We start from the raw sequence: 13,633 nt of genomic DNA on the forward strand, positions 1-13,633 counted from the left end.
AGCTCAATGCCAAGGCCATACTAAAAACACTACACATGTTAATATAATATCCAGCATATATAATAGCTTTCATTACCGGAGGACAGGGAGTGGGCAGAAAGGAAGAGGACTAAAGTGTTTCATGGTGGTGGTGGGTAATGGATAAATCTCAAGATGGAATTCCTAACAGGAGGTCTAATGAGATTTTCCATCAAAACCCTTTCCTTCCTCTGACTCCAATGCGAGTGTGTGTGCGCGCTCAGTCGTGTCTGACTCTCTGCAACCTCATGGATTGCAGCCCGCCAGGCTCTTCTGTCCATAGGATTTTCCAGGCAAGAATACTGGACTGGGTTGCCATTTCCTCCCCCAGGGGATCTTCCTAAGCCAGGGAAGGAACCCCAGACTCCTGTGTCTCCTGCATTGGCAGGCGGATTCTTTACCACTGCGCCACGAGTTCACGCTCAAATCCTGCTGTATCACCACACGTGTACACTTAAAAGGCACCTACTCTGGTCCACCTGGGTGACACTGATGGCGGAGCAAAATGAGAATTCCGGGCGAGGAAGGGAGGGGCAGAGTTTCAGGAGAGAAAGTGCGCTCCATCGTTTCACACTCCCTCTAGGCCGAAAGCAGAGACCCGCTTCCAACCGCGAGCTCTCTCTGGGACCACTGGAGGCCGCCGCCGCCGCCGCCGGGGAGAGGGAGGGGGGCGGAGGCAGAGGCGGAGGCGGCACCCAGGGGCCCGAGCAGAGGCGGCCAGGACTATCGCAGGGGCAGTTTATTTTCTTGCCGCGGCGGTAGCAGGGACGGCTGCTGCAGGCTCGGTTTCGCCAGGCCTGCGCGTCGGGGTTTGAGGAGCCACGGCGGCGAAGAGAAGCAGGGGAGGAGCGCACCGAGACCCAACAAGTGAAAGCGGCAAAGCACCACCAGTCCGCAGAGCAGAGGAGGAGGGTCGCCGAAGCCAGGGAGCGGGCGCCTGCTCCCTGGGCGCGCTATCACCCGGCGGCACTGCCTTCTAGCAAAAGCCACCGCGGCCCGGGCTGCAGCGGCCAGACGGATGCCCAGGCCACACGGCAGGCGTGGAGAGAGCCGCTGCAGTCGCCGTGCCACGCGGGCTCCGGACATCAGAGGCTGCTGGTGAGTGGGCGCGCGCGCCCGCGGGTGAGCGCGCACCGGCACAGATGCGTGTGCACGCCGGGCGCGTGTGCCACCGGCCTGGCGCGCACTCGCCCCTCTTCCGCTAGCGGCGTCCTGTCCCGGGCTTGCTCCGCGGGAGGAAAATGCGCTTTGCCAGCCGCTCACTTCCTTCCTGCCAGCCCTGCGATCGCCTGTCTCCGCCTGTGTTGCCTCTGTCCGCCCCCCGGCGGGCTCCCAGGGGTTAGTTTCACCTTGATGGGGAAAGCAGGAAGCTGTGACTCCTGGGGGGCAGGGCGGGACCCTGGCGGTGATCCATGTACCCGCGTGTGTTTCTGGTATAGACTTGGGGTGCTGCCTCGGAGACGGTTCAGAGAGCCCACCGCACTGTCTTTGGGGGTGCGTGGTGTGGGGAAGGAAGGGGCGAGGTTGGAAAAACAGGCGTCCCGGAGGGACGTGTGGCAGGTCTTTGTATCTGATGCTTACTGTTATGCCCTTGACGAGCCACTCTTAAGGCTTTTTTTTTTTTTTTTTTCTCACCTGAATAACGTATAAGCCTTAACTGAAAGCCTTAATGAAATGCACAAAGTGGCATGTCACTAAAACATAATTTTCCAGAACTTTCTGAGACAACCCCACACCGCTGATAGTCAAAAGCCTAAGGTGTTGTAATTACAGACATTCAGAAATAAAGAAATAAACAAGTAATTCAGGAAGCAGAACCTGATGGGGAGGATTGAAGGAAATCTTAAGTGCTTGAGTGGCATGGGGGTGGCTTTATGGAAATCAGTGTTTGGTAGTAAGTAAAACAGAAATCTAAGAGAGCTCCGGAGAACACACTGCGTTCCAAACATCCTGCTAGCCACTGAGAATAAAATGAAGTCCTGGGTTTTAAGGCGTTTCCGACTTTATAATGGATAATCATCAGGATGCTGATCTATGATTTCATGATTCAAGGCCCTGTCAAGGTCAGTATGGCAGATTCGTTTCAGCAGTTCCGTTACACCTGAATGTTTGATTTTCTGTTTCGAGTTTAGGGGAGTAGTTTTCTATGGTGGTTTTATATAGAGATGAAGCCTGTTTTCTGTTTTTCCAAACCTTGTTTTAGTTGGCAGTCTTTGTGGGATGGATGCTAACTTGAACTTCAAAGATGTTCTCTGTGACTCTGTTATAGTGGGCATTATGTAGCTTCTCTGTAAAGACCTATGTTTCCATTTAATACTGAGTCAGTGCCTTTGAGAATTAGGTTCCTCTTTACGATGTACTCCATTACATCTTTTTCATTCAGAAACTTGAGATGTTATTGGAATCCCCCTGGAAAATGAACTGGCTGCTTGTTTTCTGTTCAAGCATATATACAGCAATTTGCTTGCCTCTTGGGAATCTGCTCTTGAATATACTATTTTAACTGTAATTTATGTATCAGCTGGTTCTTGGGAATTTTAGGAAGAAACTTGTTTTCTTACACTCTTTTGTCAAGGAAGCACCATTTAAATCAGCAGGTAAAGAGTCCTACTGCTTTATCCACTGTGGTCTTCAGGGTCAGTTTCTTGCCTACTTTCATCCTGTTTCATAAGCCTCATTCCCAGTGAGAGGCTTGGAGGGAGAAATGGGAGCATCGTGGTCCCCAGGATGGAGGGGACCTCAGTAAAGAGACTTGTTCCTGGAGAGGAGACTGTTTCTGGGATTGGCTTCTGAGAAGGACTGATAAAAATAGTTAAAGAATTGTTAGCAATAGTTATCTCTCTCTCTCTTTTTAAGCACAAAGAACTTAACACAGTTTGATCACATTCCTCCCTCAAGGATTCTCCTCAAACCTACTTACAGCTACAATCCAGGGAGTGAGGTTGCCTTTTACAGAGAAGGAAAGCCTGGTGATTCTTGCTTAAAATCTGAGGGGTAGAAGAAATAGTACATGCTGCCCAGAAACCACCAGGTGCCTCCCTGGCGGACACATTCACCCATTAGACACAATTTTAAACCACTGGGCTTGTGATTCTGTCTAATCCTAGCATTTTTTTTTTTTCTCGGCCCTGTGAAAAATTTAGAAGTAACTTCAGTTGAAACTACAAAAAGTGACTCATGGTCATTCTGGAAAATATGATGATCAGTTCTCTGTCTCTGGAGTCTAATATTTAAGCTGTACACTAAATATTCATTTAAATGAATACCAATTCTAGAATCTTCCCATGCTCACTATATAACCTCTTTTAATGTTGACTGTTTCTAGCCATCACTTTATAGGAATCATTAAACATTTCGTCAAAATGGAGGCAATTGATACAGTCAACTAAGACCAACTGAAGGAACAATAGCAATCCTTCTAAAACAAAAGGAAAAACCACTGTAGTGCTACCTACTGACTTGCTTATTTCAGCTGTCTGAACATGTGAGTTGTGCAACTGGATGTGTTGAGTGTACATTCAGAAATCCTGAGTTGACATCAGAATGTTCAACTCAGGAATGATCTGGATGTAGCTACATCTGGATATGCCTTTTGTCAGAAATTAGTTGGATTTCTAAGCAAATCAGGTGAACTTCTAGTACAATCCTTCATCTTCTCATGCTGAGTGGAAAAGTCACTTAAACATTTGACAAATAGCTAAGTCTTTGAAGTTCATGTTTGATTTTCTTTCTAAGTTTTAAATTAAATCTATACTATTTTGCCCATTGATATGGTTGGAAAAAAGACATTAATTCAGACCACTGGTTACTTAGCAACTTGTATTTATTAAAAGCAGCCCTGTGAGATAAGAACCAGTAATTCATATTTTTGCTTAGCTCTAGTTAGCCTTTCAAGACACTCTTGGAAATGAATGCATTGTGTGATCTTGAATATGAAGGGTGTTATACCCCCACCTCCCCCCTTTTTTTAATAGTTCTCATTTTCCATCCTCAGTCATTGGAGGTTTACCCTGTGATTCATGATCTAATTTCAGAATGAAAGATCAGAAAGCTGACTGGAATTTGCCTAGGTATTAACATTATAGTGCATATAATAAAGCAGATTTTTCTCTGTTATTCTTCCCTTTTGAAACTCCAGTCAAGCTGTTTAAGATGAGATACTTAAATATTTAAGTTTTTTTCTCTTGGGCTTTGCCCAAAATAAATAAAATTTTAAAATTGCTTATCATGGTTTTGAAGTAGCACAAATACTGCTATTCTCTGCATAGTGAAACACGGCCATTCTTATCAAGTATTTATTTGGTAAGTAGGCACCGGAGCACTTGAACTAAAGTTAAAGTCATGTTCCTTTCATGTCTTATTAAGGTCCTTGAAAGCAAGGGAGTGGAAATTTGATTTTGGTAACATAGCCAATTCAAGATAGGTTTCTTGAAAGGAGTAGGTGTGAAAGAATCTTTATGGAAGGGCACTTTGGCAATTGGATGGGGAGTGGATTGGCAAAAGGAGAGAGTACAGGTATAATCTGGTGTCAGATAATGACAGCCTAACGGAGGATCCCAGTGACACTGGGATGAAGAAGGGAGAACTTTAGACAGCCAGACATCAGGATTCTTTGTTTTATGTGGAAGAGGAGGTGTTAATCTGGGGTACATACAGTGTGGTCACACACGTATTCCACATCCACAGAACACCTCTCCACTTGATGCAAAGCATTATTTCCTCCCAAGCCATGATGTAACCTCAGAATCTTGCAAACATTTGACAAATGCTTATTAATAAAAGCATTAGTTATGAAACATATGCCGTATGCTGGGCACTGTACTCAGCCTTTACATGTATTATCTCAAAGATGATGTAGTGGTTAGGAAAGTGAACTCTTTTTGCCATTTATGAGTTATGTGTTTTTGGGGGAGTTCCTAAGTTCTCTGAGCTTCAGTTTATTTGTCTTTCAATTGGGGTGTTAGTTTTTCTCTCATGAGGTTTGGGGGAGGAGTAAATGAATAAATAGATATAAATGGAAAGTTCTAAGAAGTGTCTGACATGAGGTTAATTGCAACGTGTTTGTTATTATTATTATTAATTCATAAAACAATCTTATGCAATAGGTACAATTTTGCAGATTAAAAAACTGAAGCACAAAGAAGCTAGGTAAATTGCTCAGGGTCATTGCTCAGAGAGTGACAGAGCTGAGCATCAAACTTAGACAATCTGACTCAGTGTCTGCTTTCCTGACGTAGGTGGGGACACTTATTGGAGTGAGAAAAGTGGAGGCTTGTCTTCATGAGAGTTGGTGGTCCAATCATTTCCACTGTAGGGTTTATCGTCTCCTGTATAGAATTAGTACCCAGATTCTTGTACAAAATTTTTGCTATTTTTCCTTGATGTTTAATGGTTTTGTAAATGGTATTTTTCATTGAATTCCTTATTAAGAAGGGTTCCAATTTGTTTTTGCCTAAAAGTTGACCTGTGTAATATATATTATATTCATTTGTGACATCCCTTCTTATACCTAGTGAACCTTTGCTGGAGGCAGGAAGATGTGTGTGTGTGTGTGTGTGAGTTGTTTTGTCATGTTCGACTCTTTGAGACCGCAGGGACTGTAGCTTGCCAGGCTCCTCTGTCCATGGGATCCTCCAGGTGAGAATACTGGAACGAGCTGCCATTTCCTACTCTAGGGGGTCTTGCTGACCCAGGGATCAAACCCAGGTCTCCTGCATTGAAGGCAGATTCTTTACCACCCGAGCCACCAGGGAAGCCCGTGTAATACGTACTATGTATCTTTTATACAATGCGCGTGTGTGCTCAGTCGCTTTAGTTGTGTCCAACTCTTTGCAATCGTATGGACCCACCAGACCTTTGCAACCCTATGGACCTAGGGATCAAACCTGTGTCTCTTGTGTCTCCTGCATTGCAGGCAGATTCTTAACCCACTGAGCTACCTGGGAAGCTACAGTGTATGTAGAGTATATGTAATATAGTGTGTACATTATATAAATGTGTGCATTATAAAAATATACATTATATGTAATATATATGCTGTATAATACATTATATTAGGGAGATATTTACATTATATATAATCACTGGATAAGGAGAGATGTTACAGATGAGTATATATATTATATTATTGGAAATGTATCCAATATTATAATAATTCCAATATTATATTATTGGAAATTATTGGAAATGTAGTTAAAAAATTTCTATGCCATCTACCTTTATCCACTTTTTAAGAGTCTCGTATATCTCCCATTCATAAGCCATGGTGAAGTTATGATGCCATTTCATGACCATTTTTATTCAGAATATTTTAGAGTATTAATATTTTAATTTAAATATTTTAACTTGAATGTTAAAATTAAACTTAATTTTAGTTTAATTTAAATTAAATATTAAAGTTAAATATCAGCTATTCTTTGACTTGTTGAAATAATTACATCACATCTAATTATAAAAGCCCAGATCTTTTTTATAATTGGACCTGCCACTAACATTATATTATACTTCAGTTATACCTCAATTAAAAAAAAATAGATATCAGATTTTAATTAGAGGTGGGAAGATTGCTGTGGCAACAAAGAATAAAAAATTCTCAATTCCTCCACCACTTCTTTGGGAAGGAGTATGTCATCACTGATTTCAAAATTTAAAATTACGTTGTTGTTGTTGTTCAGTCACTCAATTGTCTCTGATTTTTTGCATCCCCATGGATTGCAGTATGCCAGGCTTCCCTGTCCTCTACTATTTCCCAGAGTTTGCTCAAGTTCATGTCCACTAAGTCGGTGATGCTATCTAACCATCTCCTCCTCTGCAACTCTCTTCACCCTTTGCCTTCAATTTTTCACAGCATCGAGGTTTTTTCCAATGAGTTGGCTCTTCACATCAGGTGGCCAAAGTATTGGAGCTTGAGCTTTAGCAACAATCCTTCCAGTGAATATTCAAGTTCCCTTGGGATTGACTGGTTTGATCTCCTTGCAGTCCACGGGACTCTCAGCAGTCTTTTTCAGCACCACAATACAAAAGCATCAATTCGGCGTTCAGCCTTTTTTATGGTCCAACTATCACATTTGTACATGACCACAGGAAAAACCATAACTTGGACTATATATGGCCCTTTGTTGGCAAAGTGATGTCTTTGCTTTTTAATATGCTGTCTAGGTTTGTCGTAGCTTTCTTTCTAAGAAGCAAGTGTCTTTTAATTTCATGGCAGCAGTTACCATCCACAGTGATTTTGGAGCCCAAGAAAAGAAAATCTGTCACTGCTTCCACTTTTTTTCCCTTCTATTTGCTGTGAAGTGATGGGAACAGATGCCGTGATATTAGTTTTTTTTAATGTTGAGTTTTAAGTCAACTGTTTCACTCACCTTTTTCAAGGTGAGGCTGTTTAGTTCCTCTTCACTTTCTGCCATTAGAGTGGTATCATCTGCATATCTGAGGTCATTGATATTTCTCCCTGCAATCTTGATTCTAGCTTATGACTCATCCAGACCAACATTTCACATGATGTACTCTGCATATAAGTTAAATAAGCAGGCTGACAATATACAGCCTTGTACTCCTTTCCCAATTTTGAACCAGTCGTTCTATGTAAGGTTCTAACTGTTGCTTCTTGACCCGCATACAGGTTTCTCAGGAGACAGATATTGTAATCTGGTGTTCCCATCTCTTTAAGAATTTTGCACGGTTTGCTGTGAATCACACAGTCCAAGGCTTTCTCACAGTCAATGAAGCAGAAGTAGATTTTTTTCTGGAATCCCCTTGCTTTTTTTATGGTCCAACGAATGTTGGCAATTTAGTCCTTATAATTATTTGTTCTCATAAATAACTTTCAGAAATTTGTAACTCATTGTTTTTTTCTAAAGAGGCAAAAACTATTCTTGGTCTTGTGTAAAAAGTTCATGGATACTATTTAGTTGAGGAATATTTTTTAAATCTGACTTTAAAAAATATAGCCTGTGCTGTTTGATTTTACCCTTTTGTGTAAGTAATTATTTAACTGAAGTCCAGTTTATTTAAAGGAACTGTTTTAAAAATTTGTGAGTTTAAACTTGATTAAGGATGAAACACTTTGAGTTTTGATGAATTTGGTGTTTTGTTTTTACACTTTTGCTATACTTAGGTTTCAGCAGTACTGCAGTAACTGAACCAAAGATTCAACCCATGCTCATTTAAGAGATAACTGTTCAGAGACCCATCACAAATTATTCACTTTGATTGCTTCACTTGACTTGACTCTGGTTTATCTGGAAACAGGTGGCCAGTGATGAGTCATTTTTAACCCTTCTAGGCCCCAGTTAACACTGCCTGCCTGTTTTGTCTTCCCAGGTACTTAGAGGTACACTCTAAGGCACCTCTGAGGGTGGGTCTCTGGGGGAGTATTACATTTCAGACTTGAATGGCTAGGCCAATAATCAACTGTGCACCTTTTCATTAAAAGCAGAAAGAAAACTGTAATCACTAATGGCCATCTTGGTTAACTTCTGCTCATCTAAGGACCCTGTAATTTTATTTAACCTGTTGCTGGAGCCTTGTCTTTTAACTCTGGGAGCATGAATTTCAGCCACTGGGAAGAAATATGGGGAGGCCTTCATGCCTGTGGGTTCCTGCTTCAGTCATCTGATGGGTTGACTCCAATTTTTTTTTCCAATCTGTTTTGTCCTTGAAAGATTGGCTTTTAAGTCGTTCCATAGGTAAATTTTCTTTAATGGGAAGAATAATTGGAAGTGGTGAATGGAATGAGGTTAGAAAAGAAAAACCTGGAATTAATCCTTCATACATTCCTGTTTTTGTAAAAATGGGGCAGAGAAACTGCTTACTGAACCATTATACCTCTTTAAGGGGGAAAAAAAATGAAAATCATTTGGAGTCAGTAGTGGGCGTGGAACTTTTTTGTCCAAATGTTGAAAAGTTCAAGAAATTCAAATATGGCTTTGAAAGAAATGTAAATGACATTCTTAGGAGATCAAGGTTCTTTTTCTTTCCTCAGAGTGTTAGTGAAAGTGTTAGTCACTCAGTTGTGTCCGACTCTTTGTGACCCCATGGACTGTAGCCCACCAGGCTCCTCTGTCCATGGAATTCTCCAAGCAAGAATACTGGAGTGGGTAGCCATTTCTTTCTCCAGGGGATCTTCCTGACCCAGGGATCGAACCCAAGTCTCCTGCATTGCCAGCAGATTCTTTACCATCTGAGCCACAAGGGAAGCCCTTTCTTTTGGTCAAGTGTAATATTATTGAAAGACTTAGAAAAGTCACTAAGGCAGTGCATCTCAAACTGTCTCTAAAAACCAGAATGACTTCCATGCCACCCCTATAAGTTTAAAAAAAATTTTGTTTTATTTTTTGGCCATGTGGTATGTGGGATCTTAGTTCCCCAACTAGGAACAGAACCTGTGCCCCTACATTTCATAGCCCCTGGACCACCAGAGAAGTCCTCCCATAGGTTATTTATTATTCAGTAAGTCTAGACTGGGCCCGGGAGACTTCTTTTAACGACCTTTTCAGAGAATTCTGATGCAGGTGGTCCATAAACCATACTTAGAGGAAAACCTATTTAGAAGCTAAATTTAATTTCATATTCAGATTTGTGCTTCTGTTTTTAAGTTTTATGCATTTATTCCTCTGACTTTCATATACATTTTTATGGAATAACATGTGTCAATGCTGCCTTGGGGTTTTTATAATGGCACCCAATACTGTGTTTTATTTCCTTATTACTACCTATTTTTAAATAGATGAAATCAGAAAACCACAGAGTTGGTGGGAAGTTTTAGAAAGGATGTCGAACCTTCTGAATGGCGGATGTTGGGGTAGGACAGGGAGGGTTTGATCAAAAAGAGAAGTAGAGGAAGCCATATATTATGAAGCAGTGGAAAACAAAGTCAATAGTGCACAGCACCGAGGGCTGGCAAGAGTGTTTGGACCTCTTCTGGTAGGCAGTAGGTTGCCAGTTGCTTTTTTGAGCAGGGGACTAACCTGACGCAAACAAGCCTTACTCTTGGGCAAGGGACACCTGATACCTGGTCCAGAAGAGAGGATTCATGAAGGGCAGAAGGGAGCAGGTGAGCACTTAGGCCTTGATTTTAGCAGGACTGACTGAAAGGTTCATGAAGCAGAATTGTCCCAAGCTGTTTTCCTTAAGGCCTTTGGCCAGTAAATTGCTGTCTCCAGCAGCCGCAGTGGTGGTGGCACAGTGTTAGAGTCCACCTGCCAACAGAGGAGACGCGGGTCTGATTCCTGGGTCAGGAAGATCCCCTGGAGAAGGAAATGGCAACCCACTCCAGTATTCTTGCCCGGAAAATTCCATGGACAGAGGAACCTGGTGGGCTACAGTCCATGGGGTTCACAAAAGACTCAAAGGTGACTTTACTAAACAACAGGCAGCTAGCTGCATGTTATGGTGTAACATCAAGGTCACCCAGCCCAGCCGTCAGGACATATAGTCTCTCTCAGCTTTGAGAGCCCTTGAATAACTATATATTTCAACTAGTATCACTGCCATACCATGGTTGGGCATGAGTCTCACATTAGACCAGGGAAATAGACTCAGGGAATAATTGGTCAGAACCCATACATCTAGAAACTGGCAGGGCTGTACTAAAACTCTGGAGCTACCTACTTATGATGTATAGGCTCTTTTTTAAAAAAAGTATTATTTGATTATAAAGTGATACATATCTGTAACAAATTATGTTGAAAGTGAAAGTGTTAGTCTCTCAACTGTGTCCGACTCTTTTCGACCCCCTGTACTTTAGCTCACCAGGCTCCTCTGTCCATGGAATTCTCCAGGCAAGAATACTGGAACAGGTCACCATTCCCTTCTCCAAGGTATCTTCTCAACCCAGGGATCGAACCAAGGTCTCCCATATTGCAGGCAGATTCTTTACCATCTGAGTCACCAGCTGAAAACAGTCCAGTGTATGTTGTTCAACTTTTTTCTTGCAAACACCAACATACATTAAATACATATGTATTAGGAATACAAGATGGGAGTTATGTTATTTTATAACTTGCCTTTTTTTCACTTGATGCTGTAACTCGGACAACTTCCTGGTTCAGAGCATACAGATGTAAGTCTTTTCTGATGGCTTCATTTACTATAGAAATTTTTTTTTCAAATAACCTGCATATTTCCATTTCCTCCTACATATTTCAGTTTCCAGAATTATAATATGTTTAAGCTATTCTGCATTGATCTAGAGCAAATGTGTATTTGAGTGTGTGTGTGTGTGTATGTGTGTGTGTTATTAGTGTATTATTGGGCAGGACAGTCTATGGGAAAAACTTGGAATTGCTGGGTCAACAGAAACATGTACTATTTTTTAAATAGCCAATTTTTCTTCCAGTCTTCAATATTAAGTATGATGGATCATGTAAAGTTTATCAAATAAATGAAAATACCATTTCAAATTCATAGTTTCATAATTACTAGTGAAATTAACATCTTTCACATGTTGCTTAGCCATTCATAGTTCTCTTATGACTTGTTCATTTGCCTGTTTTTATTCAACTTTTTATCTCTTTCTTACTGTTACCCAAATATGCCTTATAGTTTAGACATAGCCGGTATTATATATATTGCATGTCATGCAAACTTTTTTTCCTTTTGTTGTCCTTTGTTGAAGGAATTGTTAAAGTACTAGCTGAACATTTTACAAATATTTAATTTTAAGTAATTTCAGACTTACAGAAAACTGCAAAAATAGTACACAGAGTTTCTGTGTATCCTTTACCCATTTCCCCCAAATTTTAACACCTCATTAATCATGGTAGTTATCAAAATAGGATACTAACATTGTTACAGTACTATAATGTCTAGTCTACAGATGTTATTCCCGTTTCACCAGTGTCCTCCTGGTCCAGAGTCCCATCCAGGATCACACATGGCATTTTGCTGTCACGTCTTCTTAGTCCCTTTTGGTCAGAAATGGGAATCCCTCAGCCTTTGTCTGTCTTTCATCATCTTGACACGTTTTCGGAACACTGGCCAGTTGTTTTGTAGAAAATCCCTCAATATAGGTTTGTCTTATATTTCTTCATGAGTGTATGACTAAGAGTGTGGCTTAGTCTGGAAATAGCCAAAAATATCTGCCTGAGGAAGAGATGCTTAAACTAACCCTGGAAGGATACAGAGGAAGTAAACGTGTGAAATGAGGGTACAGAGAAGGCTGGTGGTTTGGCAGCTGGATCAGGCCCAGCTCTGTGGGACCTTTTAAAGATACGTGATGTTGACAGTGATGGGAAGCTGTTAAAGGGTTTTAAGGGAAGAAATGACAATATTTGAATGGCATGCCGGTTGTATGTAGAATTAAACAAAGAGGGACGTGATGGAAACAAATAGACCAATTAGAAGGCTATTCTAGTGATGCAGACATAATAAAAAGTGACACAGATTAGGCTCCTCTGAAGAAAGATGGTGAGAAAATGCAGATTTGAGAGTTATCTTGGAGGGTGACTCAGTAGATATGAGCGATAGAATGGATGTGGATTGAGGGAGGAAGGAGATGTATGGCAACTATTTCCAGGTTTTCCCGGGTTTGTGTAACTGATTGGATGTTGATGGCATTCACTGAAATACAGGAGAAATCTCTTCTGAAGTCAGATGCTTCACCATCTCTGCTCCCCTTACATGCCAACATTCACAGTATCTTTGCCTGCTTGTGCTCCTGCATCCCAGTCTGTCCACTTCACTTCCAAGCTCTATGTATTTTCCCCTCAGAATCTCTCCCAATAGCTATTTATCCTGCTACATTCTTTTTACCACTCTCAGTCCAGTCCTGCGGTACCTCAAACACAGCTGCATCCTTGCCTCCTTTCTGAATTGCCAGTATCTTTTTTTCTATGTAAGTTTACCCATCATTCACAGACTCTGTTTTTTTCAGCTTCATTGAGGTATTATTAACAGTGTTAGGTGCTCAGTCATGTCCAACTCTTTGCATCCACATGGACTGAAGCCTGTCAGGGACCTCTATCCATGGAATTCTCCAGGCAAGAATACTGGAGGGGGTAGCCATTCCCTTCTCCAAGCGATCTTCCCAACCCAGGGATGGAACCCAGGTGTCCTGCATTGCAGGCAGATTCTTTACCACCTGAGCCACTAGAGATTACTTCATTTGAATAAATAATGTACTATGTGTCTAGTTTGGGCGGATCACTTTATTGAGCAGAGTTGAGAATTAGACAAGAAGCTAAGCAAAACTGAAGAGATTCAGGGTCAGGTTGCCTCATGATAAAAAGAAACTGTCCTTGTCATACTCCTTACATAAAAATAAATTGCACACAGATCAAAGGTATTCATTAAAAAATAACTAACCATAAAATTACTAGGAGAAAAAGATTGGTAGACATATTTAAAATTTTTATCATTAGTGAGTTTGAAGACCCTCTAAAGAATGATGTATAACGCAGATATCATCAAGGAAAAATAGATTGATTAGGCTAAAACTTTAAAAATTTGGTACAAAAATTAAACAATCTTCAACAAAAACTCCAACTAAACTAATAAATATAGAATAATGATATAGAAGAACAGAAATATAAAATTCACCATTTTCAAACTCTACAGAAATAACTGCTTCAGAAATGAATCATCTTTGAATGCTGAAATGAATAGGCAAAAG

The 13,633-nt window shown here is 41.0% G+C and overlaps 1 protein-coding gene across 4 annotated transcripts in view; it reads left to right on the forward strand.

Annotated features, from left to right (window-relative positions):
• The first annotated feature begins 724 nt into the window (after window positions 1-724).
• Window positions 725-13,633, forward strand: part of STAMBPL1 (STAM binding protein like 1) — a 53,125-nt gene continuing 40,216 nt past the window's right edge. The window contains exon 1 of one of the 4 annotated variants that reach the window (XM_005225366.4): window positions 725-1,116. The gene's annotated coding sequence lies outside the window, so the exon portion shown is untranslated. Of the gene's footprint in view, window positions 1,117-1,307; window positions 1,357-1,610; window positions 2,082-9,169; window positions 10,076-13,633 lie in introns of those variants that run through there. The other 3 variants (NM_001076129.1, XM_005225368.5, XM_005225367.5) reach the window with 3 other exon arrangements.

This window comes from Bos taurus, chromosome 26 (genome assembly GCF_002263795.3).
Source record: "Bos taurus isolate L1 Dominette 01449 registration number 42190680 breed Hereford chromosome 26, ARS-UCD2.0, whole genome shotgun sequence".
NCBI lineage: Eukaryota > Metazoa > Chordata > Mammalia > Artiodactyla > Bovidae > Bos > Bos taurus.